The 22237-nt window shown below is 36.9% G+C and overlaps 2 pseudogenes; both read left to right on the top strand.

Annotated features, from left to right (window-relative positions):
• Window positions 1-1633: 1633 nt before the first annotated feature.
• On the top strand, window positions 1634-4149 carry LOC148920423 (uncharacterized; annotated as a pseudogene).
• A 3555-nt stretch (window positions 4150-7704) lies between these two features.
• Window positions 7705-8746, top strand: LOC148920422 (uncharacterized; annotated as a pseudogene).
• The last annotated feature ends 13491 nt before the right edge of the window (window positions 8747-22237 follow it).

Genomic DNA, 22237 nt, shown 5'->3' with positions numbered 1-22237 from the left:
TGCAGCTTGCCTCTCCCTCTCTCTCAAATGATTTCAGCAAACTTCCCCCGTCAATTTCATTTTGTGTATGAATTGAACTGACTTTGCTTCCGCTGCGTTCGGTGGGTATGTATTTTTTGTCGTTAGTGTAAAAGTTTTAATGTAAATTTATACTGACATCATTAATTTCGTTGTCTGTAGGGATATTATATGTGATTAGCGATTACTAGAGAACGATTGATAAGGTATTTTCTTCGTTTTATAAAATTAATTACATTATGTTTAAATTGTTTTGTGAAATTATATTTATAATATGTTGTTAAATTTGTGCACGTTGATGTACGAAGTTAATTGAAATTAACTTTGTACATTTTTTTTAAGTCAAACTTAGTTTCCCGTTCGAGGTTAGTTGGATTTCGCGCATGGATGCTAAAGCGTGACTGCGGTCCAATTAATTCTTGAATTGTCTCATTATTTGGACAGTTTGGGAATGCATAGTCGTGTCACGTAATTTACGACTACAGGATTAGGTGTCATCTCGATTCGTTCTTTGGGTGGTATGTAGGTATTTTATACCTACGGTACACCTCAAGAACTGTGCTGAGATGCTGCCGAGTCCACGTCGAAATCTAATCTCATGTAGCCGTAAATTATGTGATATGACTATGCATTCCTGAATGGGATAGGGCCCTTACCGGAGGCATAAAGTGACATTATGATTTTGTACGAATACAACATGATTGTTGTATTGTGATTGTGCTGCCAGGAATTATGAGCAGGAGATGGATACAGAATCCTAATAGGTGTGCAGATGAATATTTGGATGGAATCTAGGATTTCATTACCTTTGCAAGGGCACACAACCCGGATGCAACTAGAATCTGTTGTCCTTGTCGGAGGTGTAACAATACGTTGTGGGAGACAATTGAAAATGTACAATTTCATTTGGTAAAGAATGGAATGATTGAGACATATAGCACTTGGACATATCACGGGGAACAATTAGACATTGCTTCGTCTTCAAGGGCCACAAGAGTGGAGAATGTTGAACCTATTATGGATCCTAATGAACAAGTCGTGGATATTCTAAATGATGCTTTTCCATTTGCATCGACAAGCAGCACTTAGGAGGGGGAAGATGACGTGTCTACATCAATGGACAGTGCAGACTTCAAAGAATATGAAAAACTGTTACAAAATGCCAACCAAGAGTTATACCCGGGGTGCGAAAAGTTTTCTGTTCTCACGGCCATTATGGAGTTAATGCATGGGAAAATAAAGTATCGTATGTCGAACCTGTGTTTCGATTACTTTTTAGGGGTTTTTAAGAGGATGCTTCCGACGGACAATTGTTTGCCGAAAGACCACCGACAGGCACAGAAGGTGTTGAATGGTCTTGGATTGGGTTATGAAAAAAATTCATGCTTGCAAAAATAATTGCATGTTATTCTACAAAGAGTATGAAACATTGGATACATGCCCTATATGCAATGAGTCAAGGTTCAAAACAACATCTCAGAATAGAATGACTAAGATTCCACAAAAAGTCATGCATTATCTGCCCTTGAAACCTAGGTTGCAACGATTGTATATGTCGACGCATACTGCCACAGATATGAGATGGCATAAGGAAAAGCGGGTAGATGACGATGTGATGCGGCATCCTGCAGATGGGGAAGCATGAAAAGAGTTCGATCGAACGTTCCCTGAGTTTGCTGTTGATTCTCGAAATGTTAGATTGGGACTTGTCACTGACGGACAGGGTTCTAAACCAACACCACAGCACTTGGTTGATTTTTGTATTCCCATATAATTTGCCGCCTTGGAAGTATATGAAAAAGGAATATATGATGATGACTGTTTTGATAACTGAGGATCCCAGCAGGTCAATCGATGTTTACTTACGGCCGTTGGTTGATGAGCTCAAGGATTTATAGATAAACGATGTGCGTACGTACGATAAATCCACTGGGAACATGTTTACTTTGCGGGCAGCAGTTATGTGGATTGTGAATGATTTTCCCGCGTATGCAATGGTTTCTAGGTGGAGCACGAAGGGTTATATGGCATGCCCTATATGCAAGGAAGATGTGACTTCTAGTTGGCACGCCAGAAAATTTTGTTACCTTGGTCATCGGAGATGGTTGCCATGGGACCACGAGTGGCGGGAAAAGGATAAAGAGTTCGACGGGAAGAAAGAGCATAGCCTTAGACCTAGAGAGTGGTTCGGGGATGAGATCTTAGAACAGCTTAACCGTTTGGATTTTGCTCCGTTCGAGAAAACAGTTAGTCGACCAGACCTGCTACACATATGAATTGGACGCATAAGCCTATGTTTTTTGAGCTTCCATATTGGTCAAAACTAACTTTGAGGTACAATCTCGACGTTATGCATGTTGAGAAAAATGTCTTTGACACATTGATGGGCACGATTCTAGATATCGAGGGGAAGACAAAGGACACGATCAAAGCTCGTCTGGATTTGGAAAAAGTGGGCATACGAAGGGGTTTATGGATGAAAAGGGACAATCATAAAGCTAGAAGGGATCTTGCATTTTTTTCCATGAAACCTAATGACAAAAAAGAGTTTCTCAAGTTTGTATCGACTGTAAAATTTCCTGATGGGTATGCTTCTAATATCGCACGTTGCCTGAATGTTGACGGGGATAGATTTACTGGACTAAAGAGCCATGACTGTCATGTCTTTATGCAACGCCTCCTTCCTGTGGGGATTCGACACCTATTGCCGGAAGATGTAGTCAAGCCAATCGTATTGTTATCCAGATTTTTTTCCCAACTGTCGGCAAAAACGTTGCACAGGACAGACGTTAATAAGTTGCGCCATGACATTGTCCAAGTCCTATGCAAGTTTGAGATGATATTCCCTCCAGCTTTCTTCACAACTATGATTCACGTGATGGTTCACTTACCAGAAAATGCATTGCTTGCTGGTCCAGTCAACTACCGTTGGATGTATCCAATAGAAAGGTATATAATCATTCCACATTTGTGTATGCATAATTATCATATGCTTGCTACTTGTTAATTTGCATCGTATCGTTTTATTTTTGCAGGCTTCTCGGAGAGCTGAAAAAAAGCGTATGCAATAGAGTGAAGCCCGAAGGATCAATTATAGAGGCTTGGGTTCAATACGAGGCGCTTACTTTCTGTGGAATGTATTTAAAAGATGTGGACACGGCTTTCAATCGTCCTCAGCGCAATAATTACGGAGGTGTGAGAAATGCGAAACTTTTTGTTTTTGGCCAAAGCGCACGACCATTTGAAGAGTCTATACGAGGAAACGCGTTTTCCAAACATGACATGGAGGTGGCCCATTGGTTCGTACTGAACAATTGTGATGAGATAATCCTTTACTTGGATGAGCATGAAGAGATGATGAAGCGAGAACATCCATCACAATTGTATTCCAAGAAACACCGTGAAATGTTTCCACTATGGTTTTTGGAATATGTAAGTTATAAGTATTTTGTATTTGACATAAAATTGTAGTATTTATGCTTCTCAAACTAACATAAGAATTTGTTTGTATAATATTAGGTGAATAAGTTGAAATTAGAGAATTCTCCCATTTACAGTGAAGAGTTATAAAACTTGGCATTCGACCTAATTAGCGCTGATGACAAGTTGTGTATGCAAAACAGCAGTGTCCATGTCCCAGGTGGAGGTGAAAGTACGGACATTGATTTCTATGGCAAACTCACAACTGTCGTGCAATTGCTTTACAAGGACCGATACCAAGTAATTATGTTCAAGTGTCAATAGTTTGATACGAACCCGAATAGGCAGGGAAGTGTTAAAATCGACCATGGGTTATTATCTGTGAACATTAACAGAACTTGGTATGATGACGACCCTTACATTTTGGCAAACATGGCAAAACATATTGTGTATCTAGATGACCCTAAAGTCGGACACAGTTGGAAAGTTGTTCAGTTGATGGATTAGAGGAATGTGTATGCTATACCAGAACTAGACCCATCTGACAACGACGTCGACGTTGTTGACCAACGTTTCGAATCTTCCATGGAAAATGTTGCACAAACACTTGTAGATTCAAATGTTATACAAGAACCGTTTCAGCTTGAAGGAGTGTCTTCAAGAGAAATACCGATTCAGTCAATTACAATTGACCTCGGTGATCTTCCATGATACGATCCAATCGTGGGCCCAAACAACGACGATGATGTACTTATGGAGGACGAGGAGGATGCAGAGGAGGAGGAGGAGGAGGATTGATGATAGTGACAGTAACGAAGATTATTATAGTTCAGATGATGAATAATGTAATTTATTTGCGACCTGTCATCTAAATTATGTAATTTATTTGCGACTTTCCATGATAGTGACGGTATATCGTTTTATTTTCTCGTTCTACAAATCGTAAGCTTCTCAATGATTTTAGTTAAATATTTCATACCATTTTAATGTAATTACGACATTCAATTAATTACAATTCCTAAAAGAACAATTCCGAAGATAATTTAAATCTCTAACAAAACCAAAATGATGTCAACAGTTAGCAAGTTGGATAAAGCATCTAACATTTAATAGATAAGGGCTTACCACATGTATTAGCCCTCGTATTCTTATGGCCTAAGAAACATAATTGTCATGAAAAATTTATATAAGCCCAAGAAAACATAATCGTCAAGCCATATTATGCAATAAGCCCTATATATATATATATATATATATGTCCTCGCGTAGTTTTTATTCTATTGGATTTTTTTTTTTTTAGTGTTGGAAGAGATCACAAGTTCAAATCTCCCCACCCTAATAAATAGAGAAAAAAAAAAAAGTTGCCCCGTTGTACCTTAAAATTCCTAAAAGAACAAATTATATGTCATGCTATTCAATCTCATTTAAGTTATTTTCTTTTGTTTTTGGCATTCAAATTCATGCTAGTCAAAACTATATATATCATGTTACATTTAAGGCTAAGTAGTGAGATTTGAACTGAAACACACAAAAGAAAATGTTTGCGCATAGAACACAAAAAAGGAAAAAAAAATTGTGGCTAGGAGAGGGCTGAAATTAAAAGCCAAGTCTAATAAGGCCAAAAAGGATGATTTTATAGACACCCAAAAAAAAAAATGCAATTAATCAAACACTTCCTCAACCAAAAAAAAAAAAATGAATTCTTATAGTTTGATGGGTTTTTTTTGTTGTTGTTGTCAACCATATGATAGTTTGCATTTGTTATTTTAGTTCAAATAAACTTCTATATATATTCCAAAAAGAAAATAAATCTGTAATTTGTTTTTTCCTTATAAAATAAAGACGACGAAAGATGTTTTCGTCGCGCAAAAATGTGATAAACTTCGCGCGACGAATAAGGGACCTCTTCATCGCGCAAATCTTGGGTTTTTCTTTCAGAAGCGGGCCAAATGACTACACTTTGCGCGACGACAAAGAATCTTTTAGCGCAAACACTGCGACGAAACAACCATATTCGTCGCGCAAAACTCATGGTTATCTCTCTGCGCGACGAAAATAACTTTATTCGTCGCGTAAGGTTTTCGTATTTATATATTATATAATATATTTTGTTTCTACGGCATACGCATTCTACGAAATGAGTCTCAATGATCCAACCGTGAGACGGGGTTGTATATGCTGCTAGATCATATACCTCAAAAATCGCAAAAAATAAAAACATTCATAGAACCTACAAACAACACAAAACTTTTCAACGGTTATAAACAACAAAAAACGAGTTAATGGTTATTTTAACTTCGATTACGATGATTTTTTACAGTTACACTCCGTCACCCTATATGAATACAATTACTAAAGCAGATCTTCAATTTCAAATGTTTACACGGGTGAATACGACACAATGCTACGTTAAATTGAAAGAAAGTATAATTAAACTCTTGATTGTTAGATAACGTATTGTTTCGATGACATATGCATTATACGAAACTAGTTTCAACGATCCAACCGTCAAACGTGTTTGTAGGTACCATGAGATCGTATACCCTAAAAATCTAAACAAACAAACATTCAGACATCTAGTAACAAAACAAAACATTTTAACGGTGATAAAAAGAAAAACCTTGCATGACGAAATATATTGTCGCGCAGGGTGCTTTTTCGTCACGCAAAATTGTTGGTAGATGAAGATCTGCGTCGTACAAACTTGTTAAATTAGGGTTTAGGGTTTAGGGCTTAGGGTTCCTGAGTTTTGGGGACTTTGCTCGACACATGAAGTTGTATTTGTCGTGCAGATTCGGAAAATATTGGCGGTTTTAATCCCGCTTATAGAAAAGTCTTTGCGCGACGGAAGAATATTTTTCGTGGCACAATGCAAGAATATTAGGGTTTTCTGATCCTCGTTTTGTGCGACGCCATTTTTCCTTCGCACAAGGTTGTGAAATTTTGGCGGTCCAGACTCCCGAGGATTGCTGAATGGAACCAAAGGCACGACTGATAATTTTATTTCGTCGCGCAAAGTTTGATTTTTCTTTGCGCGACGAAAACTTTTCGTCGCTCAAACTTCCAATAATTTTTTGAAAAAGCGGCAGTTCCTTTTCCCTCTTTATTTCTCTGTCCTTCTGCATCCTCCATAGCTCTGCCAACCCAGTACCTTGCCATTCCCTTCATACCTCCGCCACCCCAAGACCTCGATGCCTTCCAAGCCTCCATAAGTCTACGCCGCTCTCTCTCTTCCTTTCCCCCTCTCGCCGCAATTTCGTTCCTGCTCTCTCCAACCCAAAGCCCCATCACTCCACACCACCGCCTCCCTCTCACTACGATCTGCACGTATAATCTCCGTGTTTTTTTTTTCAATTTTAAATATATTCAGGTTTATTTTGTTTTATGTTTGAAATTATGTGAATGATTTAGTTCATTGTTGAAATTGCTTAGTCTGGTGCTTGGTTAGGGTTCTATTTTGTATTTTTTTTTTCAATTTTGAAATATATTCGGGTGAATTTTTTTTTCTGTTTGAATTTATGTATTTATTTACTTAAGTGTTGAAATTGCTTAGTCTGATGATGCTTGGTTAGGGTTTTATTTTGTATTTTTTTTGGGCTTTATTTTTTTTTTTTCAATTTTAAATATATTCGGGTCATTTTTTTTGTTGTTTGAATTGATGTATTTATTTAGTTAAATTTTGAAATTGCTTAGTCTGATGCTTTGTTAGGGTTTCATTTTGTATTTTTTTTGTTAGGGTTTTATTTTGTATTTTTTTTCAATTTGAAATATATTCGGGTGAATTTTTTATTTTTTATTTTTGAATTTATGTATTTATTTTGTTAACTATTGAAATTGCTTAGTCTGGTGAATTTTTTTTTCTGTTTGAATTTATGTATTTATTTTGTTAATTGTTGAGATTGCTTAGTCTGATGGTTGGTTTAGGGTTTTATGTTTCAATTGAATTATGTGTTTCAATGTGATTTTTTTGCTGTTCTAGTTTTGGTGTTTGAATTATTGTAGCATTTTTTTTAGTTGGGTGAAGAGAGATGACAGAGTGAGTTATTGGTATTTTGGTGCTTCAATATTGAATTTGTTATTCATTAGTTGTTGAGGTTTTTATTTTTTTATTTTTAAATAATTTTTTGGCCAAGGAGGTTTTAACTTTGAATGCTTGTTCAGTTTTGCAGATGTCTGACCTTATCAAAGTCGTAAGGCGGTGACGAATGCATCGAGTTTGCCTCCCGGAGACGACATCACCGCCATCGTTCTAGCACAGTGCATGCCATGGCAGCCCGCCCCAAAGATGACCGATACCACTCGACCTCCGCTGCTGGTGCGTCGAGTCACAACTGTAAATATTTCCTTCACCTCCGGCTGTTTGGACTAAGATTTTAGTGAGATTTGTTATTTAACGTTACATTTATATTTCTTTGCAGCCAAGAAGTACACCGGGGACCTTGTCGCCGCTTGAAGACGGCAAAGGTTACCCGAGTGACCAACATCGTATCAACATCGATTACGACGAGCGGCATCGGGCTGCACTAACGGCGGACCAGCATAGCTCATTGGCCCACAACATTGGTCACGTCGTTCGGACCCATTGCCCGATGAAATGGAAGTCTGGGAAGGCCATGCCTAACGAGGTGCGGATAGCGGTGCGCTCCCAACTGTCGGTATGTTTCTTACTTTTGAATTGTTTTCCCTTCACATTTTATATATTTTTAATACTTCATGTATGTAATGAATTTATTGCAGACGAACTACAATTTGGAGGACCTTGACGATGAGATGTTGGCTTACATCAACAAACTCTTTTCAGACATATGATGATCCGCAAGTTGCTCTTCAGGAGGGTTGCCCGAAGGAGCTTATGGGCGGGCATAGTTGGGAGTGGCTCTGCGGGCATTTTCAGGAGGCCGATTTTTTGGTAATTTCTTATTGCTAGTTGATAAGTATTACACGTTTTTTACTAATGTTTGTTTAATTTTTAATATTTCATTTAAATTTCAACTAATACTTTTTTTTATTTATCACAGAAGCAGGCCAAACCAAATAAGGGCAATAGGGCGAAGAAGACTCTTCTCCACCATTCGGGTTCCAGACCCTTTTCCTATAGGGTGGAGGAGCGGCGACGGGTAATAATAAAGTTGTTTTTATTTAATTTTTAATATATTATTAATAATATTACTTGGTTTTTTCATGCAAACATTTTTTAAAATTGTTCAATCCAGGGGGGTCCAAATTCCCCGAGATTGACGTCTTTGGCGACGTTTACATTCGCCCTGGGGATGAGTTGGCTGAGTCCCTTCATGTAAGTAGTCCTTAATCTCTTAATTATGATATTACACATTCAAGTTTCATAATTATTATATGAATATTTTAATTAATATTTTATGTTATGTTAAACGTCGACGATGAAGGAGAAGAGCCAGTTGGTTCTTCAGGAGTCCGCCTCCTAACTTCCTCTCGATACACCGCTCCGTGGATCCTCCACATGATGCGGGTTTGAATCTTGGAAACCTTGGATCGACTCTCGGGAGGCACCGGACATATTGTCGAGGATAGGGAATGCTCGTCGGCGGGAACCTAGACCCGGTCATCGTCGCGAGCAACGGTCAACAGCTTGCTTTGACGGCAAAGGTGACTATGCTTGAAACCCAAATGGCCCAGATGACACAGCTTTCTCCCCTCGCCAGGCCGATGTTCCCATACCGCCTTTTACTCACTCGTCTACCTCGAGCCCATCAAACCCGAGCATGGCCACCACACCTCGCCCCTAGCGACAATGCCCGACCTTGTGCCGCATTCGCCTGAAGATCACGTAGATTTTGGAAACTTGTTTAATTAGGTTTTTACTTTTACATTTTAAATATTTGTATTGTATTTTATACATTTATTTTATAACCAAATTTATATCTTCATTACATTTTTTCCTTGCAATAAAATAAAGAAAAAAATTGCACAATAAAAAAAAAATTGCACAATAAAAAAATTAATTGAACTGATACTGTTTATAAAATTAAAAAAAATAATTAAATCAAAAAATTAAACCAAAAACATATATTTAAAATTTGCGCGACGAAAAAGATTTCGTCGCACAAGGTTTATTAAAGTTAGCGCGACAAAAATATCATCTCGAGAAAGTTAAGCGCACGACAAAATCTCGTCGCGCACGGGTTCTTGTCGTCGCACCAAATTTACGACACAAAAAGCATCCGTTTTGCAGAGTGGTGGCGCAAAATCATGTGAGCCGCATTGCGCGACGGTACCTTTTCGTCGCGCAGAAGTTTACGACACTAAAACCTTTAAATCGTCGCGCATAATTTTCACCAACGCAAGTTTTTATTCGCGCATATTGTTGTGAGCCCAATGTCTTCATCGTCCGTAAATAGTTTGCGCAACGAAGGCATCCGTCGCTACGGTTTGCGCGACGACTAGAAAAATTTTGTCGCGCAAAGTCTATCTTCACAATCTTTGCGCGACGGTTTCTGCGCGACGATTTTTTTGTTGCTCTGATGTTTGCGCGATGAAATGGTACTTTGCGCGACGAAAGTTCATGCGTCGCGCAAAGTAAAAAATGTAGTAGTATATATTACTATATAGGCAAACATAAAAAATTCGAGTTGAGCAAGAATAATAGGCAACTAACTGGTTATAAAGATGACATCCTTGCATCTGGATTCCATAAGACTCTTCAAATGTAAGTTTGAGTTGGGGCAGTTTTTTTTGGACTGGGCAAGTGTCAGTTTGGGCCGAGGCAGCATTAGTTTGGGCTAGAGCAATATCATTTTGGCCTGCATTTCCATTGTCAGTTGCTTGAACTTCATTTTAGCCAACATTCCCATTTTGGGCTACCTCAGCCGGCACAACATACAAGCACAGTTATAAAAAATCACAACCACAGCTGATCACAACCCAACTAATTAAACTTCATAAGAAAACTCAAATAATTAAACAACCTGTCTTCCACATCCTCTTCGATTGTGGCCTTCTTTTCCACATGCCCCACATCTAATTTTAATGAAGAGTCTTCTAAGTTTTGCTGCTGAAGCAGTGTAACCTGAAGGCAAAGGGTTTGGTGGGTTTGGGGCTGGTATTTGAACCTCAGCAGCCTCCTTTGTCCTCAATCTCTTGGACCATGCCTTAATTTTCGAGTTTGGCAACACCCACTGTTAATGTGCAAAATGGTAAACTGATTTAGTATGTAATTGTTTTTTTTAGTGTTAACACTTAGCTCATAAGCTAAGCTATTTATACTAGTCAACAGTTTGTTAAGTCTCATAGGACTTGACTGGATAGGTGTCTTAATCCTACTGATAGTGTAGTTGGATGGTTAAGATTGAAGCTAGGAATTGTCTAGCTCTCTCTCCCTCTCTCTCCTCTAATGGTAATATATATGAGCTGTGAATGTAAATGATATAGTGCCTTACCCTCACGAATTAATACAAGTTTTGCAGAGCATATTGTTTTATCTCTCGCTTCATCATTATTCTCAACTCTCCATTTTCCCATTAGCACATATTAGCTTGTCAAACACTAACATGGTGGGTTTGTTAAAGTGAGCTAGGATTCATAAGCGAAGGCTTATTGCAGTGATTCAAGCTTACATCGGCGATCAAGTCTAACATGGCTAGATCTGGAGGAGGGGAACTCAGGGCACCAATCTTCAATGGTGAAAATTTTGATTTCTGGCAAATCAAAATGAAAACCATTTTCTGTTTGCACGACCTGTGGGATATTGTGGAGAATGGGTACAAAACTCCGAAGAAAGAGGAGGAGGAGCTCACGAAGGCAGAGAGGAAGCTGATGCGTGAGAACGTGGTGAAGGACGCTAGAGCTCAGGTATTATCCAAAGGGCTGTTTGATCAGTTTTTTCCAAGAATAGCAACTCAAGAAACTGCAAAGGCTGCGTGGGATATTCTGAAACAAGAATTTGTTGGTGATAAGAAGGTAAGATCCGTGAAACTTCAGAGTCTTAGGCTTGATTTTGAATATACTCGGATGAATGATAATGAATCTTTGTCTGGATATATTGCTAAGTTGTTTGATTTGATCAACCAAATGAAGAGCTATGATCCTTCAGAAACTACTCATTAGTTTGCCTAAATCCTATGATAGTATTGCAGCTGTGATAGAGAATACAAAAGATCTGGACACTATTGATGCCCTGGATCTAGTTGCCATTTTAAAAGGATATGAGCAGAGGCTTGATAGGCACGGTGACAATAGTGCAGAGAAAGCATTTGCTAGCTTAAACGTTGGATCAAAGTCAGCTCGGTCTAATGGTCACAGCAATAAGTCTCAGAAGAATGTCAAACCCAAGAATGAGAGAAATAAGAAAAAAGACAAGGGCGGAAGAGGCAATTTCGTAGACAACCTTGTTTGCTTTTGGTGGAACCTTCCTGTTCTTAGAATTAAAAAGAAGAATTTAAATTAATTTGTTTATGATAATAAGTCCTTGAGTTTTCCATAGTGGAACTTTTAATGGGGGCACGGTTGAGTTTTTAGGGTTTTACAGAAGTGAAGGGGAGGAGGGAAAGGATGAGTTCGATGTTGAATCTTAAATCGTTGGGAGTTTTATTTTTTATATTAATTTTTTGTTTGGTGAAATTCTTTTTGCTGCAAAAAAAATATGGAATTTAAAAAAGAAAGATGATATAGCAGATAATATGGTCTGCCATATCATATGTCACATGTGTTCGTATTCATAAGTTGATAAATAAGTTGGTGGCCATAGCGTTATTGCATTTATTATTATTATTATTTGGGGTAATAGTGTGAATGGAGGACATTTTTTTCCAAATTCAAGGGAAGTGTGCTAGAATAAAATCATTTTTTGTAAAAAGAAGTCTAACTAATTAGGACAAAGTATTTCAATTATAATTAATTAAACCTTCCTCTCTTTAGTTGGTAATTCACTTTTTCGACCACAGCTTTTTTCTTTTTAAAAAATTATTTAATTGATTTTCATTTTTGCCAGTTAAACTACTGGGGCCCATTTCCGTAGATGCGCTCCCATTCTTTGCTTGCTTCATTGCATCCCGCGTTCTTGATGGGCCCCGTTTTATTTAAAGATCTATTCATAGCGGTCCCCAGTTGTATCGATACATCTAATCTAAATTTAAAACTATCATATGGCCTTGAATCTTTTTTGTATTATTTTTAATCTATGACCATTTGCAGGTTTTAAAAAGGCAAAAATACATTTCTAGTCCTCTAATTTCTCAGTTTTACCACTTGGGTCCTTATAGTTTCAATTGCACTTTACTTATATTTTATTGACACAATGGTTTGGACATAAGAGTTCTAAAAACTTGTAAAGTGGATCTTTAATCTAGTAGATAACAAGCTTTGGATTCCCATTTATCATATTTTGCACCATGATTACAAGTTTAAAGTTCTTCATAATTCATAATCTTGTAATAACCTAATTCATAATATTCAAGAACTTGTAAAGTGGATCTTTAATTTCATAGATTACAAGCTTTATCTTTTTTATTATTATTATGAGTTTGCAATCTTAGTTAGGATGTCTATGCTAGAGTTTCTTCGATCATGAGTGATCGTTAGTGGATGCACATCAGATTGTCTTAATTTTGATGTTAGATCGTTTTTTATTGTAATCGCCCCTTATGACAAGTTTGTATTGGTCATTTGTGACTAATAACTTTTTTAGCTAAATTATGTATGCAATTCCAGAATTTCTCAACAAAAAAATAAAATTAATAATAGTCATGATCGATAGTGTAGTACAAAAGGTACTCCTGTGGAAAAAATATTTGACTTCTTCGGACACGCACATGCACCTTTGAAAGAGAAGGTCACACATAAATTATATAAGAAATTATAAGTAGTGCTTGCAATTATAAATTTACAAATTTATAAATTTCCTAGCTAATTGATAACGTTGAATTTTTGTTTTGATCACATGCAGGACAACTTTTGTCCAAATGCTACGGGGGGCCGGACACAGACATTTGTAAGTGGCCATGTTTCACAGAGTGTACGTAGTATATGCCCAGTTGGCTTCTAAACAAAGAGCTCATGTGTTTTGTAACAAACAAAAAACAAAACAAAACAAAATAAAAAACCAAAAACCTAAAAAAAAAAAAACAGCTTCTTTGTTTTATTTTTAGCCAGTCCACTGTTCAAAATATAAAAATATGAACAATTTTATATTAACGTCCGCAGTTTTCTTTGATCTATAAGCATATTCCGGGCTGATCACCTGCAAAAAATTTATATTGAAGGTCACCACGTGCCTAGTGATAATTTTTGGCTGTCTCTATGTTTTATCCTCTGTCTTCACATCACATCACATGTCATCACGTACCTAGTGACAATCCTTATGTGCTTTGTTATTTGGTGCTCTATTGATAATAGAGGGCTCTGGTTATTTAATTAGGGTCATTTTTTCATTATTATTATGAATTTGGATTCCTTTATCATTGGAAAAAGAAATACTACTCAACCTTAAGGTTAACTATGAATCAGAGTGAGAATGAATCGAATCAACATGACTTCTCATTAAATTATATACTAACTATCATGAATCGAAATGAAGAAATATTTTATTAGTGGAATGCATGCCCTCGAAGAATGTATATTTTATTTTATTTTTTCAAAAACCAACTACAACTTTTCAAATGGGAAAAACTATTTCACTAACAATAAAAATATTATGTAAAAATATTTTATGTAGTTATGATATGTATTAAAATAAAAATTGATTATATAAACTATAGCTGCCTGTGATCTGACACATTATATATTATACTTGCAGTCCTACTGAGAATTGAGGGGCTCAAGCAACTTTGATGCTTTCCAGTTTGTTTAGCGTGAATTACAACAACTTTCCCTCTTTTTAGCTGTAACGTTAGCAAAGATACTAGTGATATTAATTATTGGAGCATACATAAGCTTGAAAATAGATATTGCTATTATTAATTTATGATTTTAAAATGTCAAATTCTACAATTTAAGGGATTCAAAACTTCAAGAGCGATGTTGTGTCAAACAATACAGGGTAAAATATTTTTTGATATATTTCCATTCATCCAAATGAGGTATTTATAATACAAGTGTGTAAACCCTAATAAGATTATACAAGAAAACAAATAAAATTATAATTACACAAAATTTGTACAAAAGAGAAAAAAATAAAATCCAAATAGAGTAGGAAATAAATATCCTAAACGAATTTTTCGAACATGGTGATGATCACCATAAAGTTCATTTTAGTGTTCGAAAATACATAATACGGTCGGTTATAATAAACGAATTTTTTGATAACGAGAGATTTGTTATATGTATTAATGTTCGTAAAACTTCATTTTTGACGAAAATCTAATGAACGAACTATGCTTCTTCATTTTCCATTTTTATGGTTCGCTGGCTTCTGTTTTTTTTATTTTGTTTTTATCCATATATACGCCAAAAATCTGATGGCTTATTCTTCTGCTTCATAGAGCCTATTGTGCCTGTGCCTTGGGGAGAAATCGTTATTAAATATTTATGCATTTTGTTATATATATCTTCCATATTTCCAAATTCATATTTCATCCGTAAAATAATGCCGCTGTTGCTGAACTTGAGAGAGCATTAATATTATATATTGACGACCATCAACAGAATATATATTTTTATTTTATTCATCAAATTAGTAGTACATGTAATTAAGAAGGGAGGGGACGCCCTAGCTAGCTACAGACCTCAGTGAGTCATCAGTTCTGCTTCGTCTTCATCAGTACTGGATGCCGAGTCAGTTTCTCCACCGGAGTCGGCTAGTTTTTCTTTCCCGTAGCCTTTGTAGATGTGGGTGTTGCCAAACTCGAAAATTCCTACTCTCTCCGTTTTTTTCCCCTTAATATTATTCCCAACGATTCCGAAGTCATTGCCTCTTCCGCCCTTGTCTTTTTCTTTATCTCTCTCATTCTTGGGTTTGACATTCTTCTGAGACTTACTGGTGTGACCATTAGACCGAGCTGACTTTGATCCAACGTTTAAGCTAGCAAATGCTTTCTCTGCACTATTGTCACCGTGCCTATCAAGCCTCTGCTCATATCCTTTTAAAATGGCAACTACATCCTGGGCATCAATAGTGTCCAGATCTTTTGTATTCTCTATCACAGCTGCAATACTATCATAGGATTTAGGCAGACTAATGAGTAGTTTCTGAACAATTCGTTGATTGCTCAGATCCTCACCATAGCTCTTCATTTGGTTGATCAAATCAAACAACTTAGCAATATATCCAGACAAAGATTCATTATCATTCATCCGAGTATATTCAAAATCACGCCTAAGACTCTGAAGTTTCACGGATCTTACCTTCTTATCACCAAAAATTCTTGTTTCAGAATATCCCACGCAGCCTTTGCAGTTTCTTGAGTTGCTATTCTTGGAAAAAATTGATCTGATACAGCGCCTTGGATAATACCCAGAGCTCTAGCGTCCTTCACCACGTTCTCACGCATTAGCTTCCTCTCTACCTTCGTGAGCTCCTCCTCCTCTTTCTTCGGAGTTTTGTACCCATTCTCCACAATATCCCACAGGTCGTGCGAACGGAAAATGGTTTTCATTTTGATTTGCCAGAAATCAAAATTTTCACCGTTGAAGATTGGTGCCCTGAGTTCCCCTCCTCCAGATCCAGCCATGTTAGACTCGATCGCCGATGTAAGCTTGAATCACTGCAATAAGCCTTCGCTTATGAATCCTAGCTCACTTTAACAAACCCACCATGTTAGTGTTTGACAAGCTAATATGTGCTAATGGGAAAATGGAGAGTGCCGTTAGAGGAGAGAGAGAGAGAGTTAGACAATTCCTAGCTTCAATCTCAACCATCCAACTACACTATCAATAGGATTAAGACACCTATCCAGTCAAGTCCTATGAGACTTAACAAACCGTTGACTAGTATAAATAGCTTAGCCTATGAGCTAAGTATTAACACTAAAAAAAATAATTACATACTAAATCAGTTTACCATTTTGCACATTAACAGTGGGTGTTGCCACCCTTAACCTACTGATCCATAGAAGGGATCTTTATGGAATATAGCAGAAATAGCATGTGCACAAGGTATGCCACATAAATCCCATCTCCTACAACTATAAGACATTGCTACAAGATCTACAACAAACTCCCCACCATACATGTGAGTGACTTGATACATTATCTCCCCAGCCAATCTAGGAATGCATTGAGAAGCTCCCATCTTGTTCTTCTCAATTATTTTGAATATCCTTGGGCTAACAGGGTGTTTCCATTTACCACAAGCAGCCCTTCGATTAGCCATCCTAAGCATCACATACATTCAAATACATTCCAAATATGTCAAAATTGAATTGTCTCTGGCATCAATTATATCTGCATTAAAGCCCTCACAAAGGTTGTTCAGCTGAAGATAACACTTATACCTTGGATGAAAGTGAGATCTAGTCCAATTATTGGGTGGTCTCTGCACCAACCATTTCCAAGCTTCCAAGTCCTCTTCCTTCATCTTCTCCATTTATGCTTCCCATCATGGAATAGTAGTGGCTCTAGTAGCTGCCTACAACATGTGTTTAAGAGTGAGACCAAGATGTGTTGCTCTGAAATTGTTGTACAAGTGCCGGACGCACATCCTAATCTCTGCAATTGGTAGTACATATGCAATGGCAAGTATAAGCCCCTTTTGCTTATCACATATGAAAGCCCAAGATAAACCATTTGTAATACCTAAATCTTCAATCAACAAAGATAGAAACCAAATCCACGAGTCCTTGTTTTCAATCTCAGCCACAGCATATGCAATTGGGAAAAGACCATTATTACCATCAACTCCTACAACAGTCAATATTTACCCAGGATAAGGACCTTTCAAATGGCGAGCAACAACCCCAATTACAAGCCTGCACCCTGCTAAAAACCCTTTTTTACAAGCAGCTTGATACACATAAATCCTTTAAAATATTGCTTCACCCCCAACCAAATCACACTTAATTTTTACTGTACTACCTTTGTTGATATTCTTCAACTGCTCTACATAGTCCCACAACCGTGCATATTGCTGTATGTAGTTTCCTTCAATTTGTGCTTTAACCAATCTCTTTGCCCTATACACTTGAGTTTTGGGCACCCTCACATGATATGACTCCAAAACTTCTCCTTGAAAAGCTTTCAGATTCCAATATGTGTTTCTCTTAATCTTGCTAGAAAATCTCTCACAAATCCATTTTGGATTAGCAAACTTCAGTTTCTCCACCCTCTCACATGTGTGTTCTAAGCTCAACTTCTTAATTGCAAATGTTTGCACATCTTGGTTTAATTGTGAAGCATAAAGCACAAATGGACATTTTAATCCTCCTCTACAAATTGCCTTTACTCTCATCTTGTCATTTTTTTCAAAGAACAATTTCCTTCCATGAATAATGGAATATTCCCTGAGTGCCTTTTTAAGAACTTGTCTATTTTCCAATTGCATTATAAGCCGAAACTCAGAATTCTTCAAGTCCACTCCCTTCTATACTGCTTAAATCGAGGCAATTTTTTTTCCTTCTCATCTTAATTATCCCTTCATTGTACCCTTCCATATCATCCCCATCAACCTCACTTTCAGTATCAAAATCTGAGGTGTGCTCACCATCTGATGACACCTCTCCAGGAGCTAAAAAAGTAGGCCCCTCATTGCTATCATTCATAGTGTCCTCTGCCCCTTCATGAACAGGCACTTCAACTGTCTTAAACCCAAATTCTTCTTCATTGAACTCGTAATCACTATTAACAAATTCTCCATCATCCTCTTCACTGTCTACAACCTTAGCTTCATCTTTATCTTCAACATCAACATTATCTTACACCCCAGTTTCATCTTCCACCTGACTTTTCTCTTGCACCCTAGTTTCATATTCCACCTGACTTTTCTCTTGCACCTTAATTTCATCTTCCACTTGAACATTGTGTTGCACCTCTGCATAATTGTCTGCACCATCCAAACCTTGGCACCCAAAAGATGCTTGACTCCAAACTATATTAGAATTGCCCACTTTAATATAGTACAACACAACAATCCTCTTACATGGCATTTGACCCAACATGTCAATCAGCTTAGCATCAAAGTTGATAAGTTCAAGCCCACCTACACCATGGGTTCCACCCTTTCTATACCATATTTCGAAATTTGGTTTGGGGTTGGAAATGTCTACATTGTAACCAAGCCCTTTCCCTACCTTTCTTAAGTCCACCAATGACAGAAAATCCTCTGCAACATTATCCAAGTAACAAACTTTTTCCATTTTTATACTCCCCACTTTCCAACACACCCCCATGGTGAAGTTCTAAACTACAGTTTTCATGGTTACCTGCACAGTAAACAAAGGTCAAAACAATGCTAAAACACACACACCTGTTTTGGAATCATAAAATAAGACAAAAACATGTTTGAATTCAATGTTCTGCACCAAAACCAACATATACAGTACACAGTTCATTCAGTTTTTTAATTGCTATGGAATAACTTCAGTATATTTGGTGTGAGGCATAGATAGAAGACAAGAAGGGATAAAAAAACCCTTAGTGTTGCAGTCAAGGACAGTATAAAGCAAAGCGTGTAAGGAATCTTTAAAAGCTATGGACCACACAGATGAAAACAAAACCAACTTATACGTATCCAAACAGGTAGAATCACTTACTGTATTTAGGAGCAACACCACCCCAATGGAAGTTAAACACTTCCATCACTATCAGCCAAAAGGACGAAAAACCCAACTATCCCCAAAATGAAACCCTAACTTTTAACTGTACCCCCGATCAACCCCAAATTTCGAAGCTTACATAGAAAATTTCTCACTCACTCAATCACTGCAACAGCAAATTTAACTCCATTGGCTGCCTCGAAGGGACAGCTCACTGTATGCAACTCCAATGACTGCCTCATAAGGGATAGTTCACGTGCAGACCCCCTTTCTTCAGTGCTAAATTGGATTTGTTTCGTTCAAAATGACGAAAAGTCGAAGATACCCTAAACAACAAGAGCACGTGACACTCACATGGTCAATCTTGACGGATTCTGTTACGGTAGGACCTAAATGCAACTGATTGTCTAATTAAAGGATTTCGTTGCCTCAAAATTTAGTTCACGAACCCAATTGCAACTGGGGCCATAGTTAAAGGACGTCTACAGTAATTAACCCTAATTTATAATTGCAAGCACTAATTATAATTTATTATATAATTTATGTGTGGACCTCTCTTACAAATGTGCATGTGCATGTCCAAAGAAGTCAAATATTTTGTCCACACGGAGTACCTTTTTTACTACACTATCGATCATGACTATTATACATATTTTTTTTAGAAAGTCTCAGATTGCTTTTATAATTCAGACAAAAAAGTCACTAACTACAAAGGGCCATTACAATAACGAAGCGATCGAACATCAAAATTAAGATAATATGATGTGCTTCCACTAATGATCATTCATGATCGAAGAAACTCTAGCATAGACATCCCAACTAAGATTGCAAACTCATAATAATAAAAAACAGATAAAGCTTGAAAAAAACTAAGTCAAAACAGTACAAATAAAATTATCTCAAAGGAGAGATGAAAAACTCTCACAAAGGAGAGGTGAAAAACTCTCACAAAATGAGAGGTGAAAAATACACAGAGAACCCAAAGAGTCTCTGCGACTTATTCCAAATATAAAGGAACCGCAGAAATGATGGTGGTGGAGATCCAACGCCGAAACGCAGGTGGAGATCCAATACCATGACACAACCACATGTGATGGTTGGAGGAAAATTATAACAAAACTAAGACATAGGAGAAACCTTTTGTGTTTGAAAATAGGGGAAGAGGAGAAGGGAGGAAGAGAGGATGGGGGAAGGGGAGGAAGAACTGCGACTTCCTCCCTCCTGAAAGTGAAAACGGCTCTAGGAGTGTTTTTTGACAAAGAGGAGGCTAGGATTTCTTTGATAATAGAGTCTTTTAGAATGCCCCATTAACTTTAAAAATGAACTTATTTGAAGCTTCTTTCCATTGGTGTCTTTAGGATTGATCAAGTTTGATTTTGCTTAACTTATTTTTGGATTGTTAGTTTGTAATTATTTTCTTTTATTTTATTTTTATTAAATATACTCACACAGTCGATATTTGAACAAAAAATGAAAATCTTGAACCTTTCTCCACACACACAAATTAAACCCTTTTTTACAAGACATTTCCTTTTTTTTTTTTTCTGGTGGCTGGGAAAACTTTTCCAAGTTGATCATTAGGAATTTTGCAGATATAATAGTAATTGTAAACACGAATTTCTTGAGACAAATGAGACAAGAACGCGTGTACAAAATAATATTTGTATTAATGAAATTTAGGATTACAATCTTTGTATTGAATCCTCTGATTCAATCTCCAAAGCATTTAAAGAAAAGTTGTGTTTGATACAAGGGTCGTATAGACTTGATCTTGATCAAACGGGTAGCACAAGGCTTATTTGGTGTTTGGATTTTTCTAGGGTAGAGGAACCGACACGTATTTGTTGTGCTTTGTGGCTCTTCCAAAATGAGGTGAAGAATGTAGAGAGTTTTTTGTTTCTTCTGAATGCTTGGTCTGTCTAAGCTTTTTTCTTTTTGTCTTGAGGCCTCCTATTTATAGGCTCCTGCAGGATGCTTTACCTAAATAACTTTCCCTCTTTAAAACCTTCCTTTGTGGAATTCTGATTTGATTTTAAAATCAATTCCAATAATTTGGCAATTTAACCAAATTATCTTCGATTGATTGACTTGATTAATATTTGATTTAAATCAAATTCAATCACAGAAGATTCTTTTCCTTAATTTTGTCTTCACTTTGAACCGCTTGACGCTCTCCGTCGGATGTCGACACGTGTCACTTTTGTCAACTAATTCGATTTTGATGAGTCATACACCACATGGGCGAATTATGGGGCCCACAATTTAATCCACCAAACCCTAATTATTTTCTTATTTAGTAGAATTTAATTCGCCAAAATTTCTTTATCTACAGTAATAAATAAATCCATGTATATTTATTTGATTCAAGATCTTTCCTTGATGCAATTTCTACGTGTATATAGGTCTAAGAAATTTATGTGATTAGTTAACAATAGTAACTTCCATTTATTGAAAGATTGTCTTCCATCTGATTTTTGGAGTATTGGCCTCCACTTATTTGAAGATCTTTCCACTTTTATATTTGCATATATATAAGATGGGTCTCGATATCGAACTGAAGCTGAACAACTGAACCAGAGCCCACATGAGAGGGTAAGAAACCGTTTTCCTGGTCGCCCTAGAATGCTTTTTGGACAAGAGTCCCAAGGAGAAAGATCTAAACAAGAGCCCCAGCAAAATGAAAATCGTGAGGCAAAAAATACTGATAAAAGCAACGAGACCAACAATATTAACAATAATAATATCTCCGCAATTAACAGCGCAGATGTTGGGATTAGGAATGTTGGCAACAAGTACAACAACTCGAGTGTACCATTTCTTCTTCGGCTTCTTGTTCTTCTTGTTCTGGGGTGTTTTTAAAAAAAATATATATATATATATATATTAACGGTGAGTAAGCGAAGCAAAAAATGAAGCAAGCGGCTTCATTGAAAAAGAAGGCACGAGCAAGAAGAAAAAGAAGAGAAAAATCAATAAGTGAGAAAGAAAGATTCGCTTGGAGTTTCCAGTACTATTACGTAGCGGAAGGGTTTGGAGACGTATGGCCACCAGAGCTCCTATACTCAAACTTTTCTTTGCGTTCCTTTCTCTGAATTTGAATCTTATTTATCTTATATATATTTATGTATTTCTTCATCTTCTAC

Source organism: Prunus mume, linkage group LG2 (assembly GCF_029339155.1).
Source record: "Prunus mume cultivar Tortuosa linkage group LG2, ASM2933915v1, whole genome shotgun sequence".
Taxonomy (NCBI): Eukaryota; Viridiplantae; Streptophyta; class Magnoliopsida; order Rosales; family Rosaceae; genus Prunus; species Prunus mume.
The sequence above is the reverse complement of the archived record's forward strand: the minus strand, read 5'-3'. Positions and strand labels throughout refer to the sequence as shown.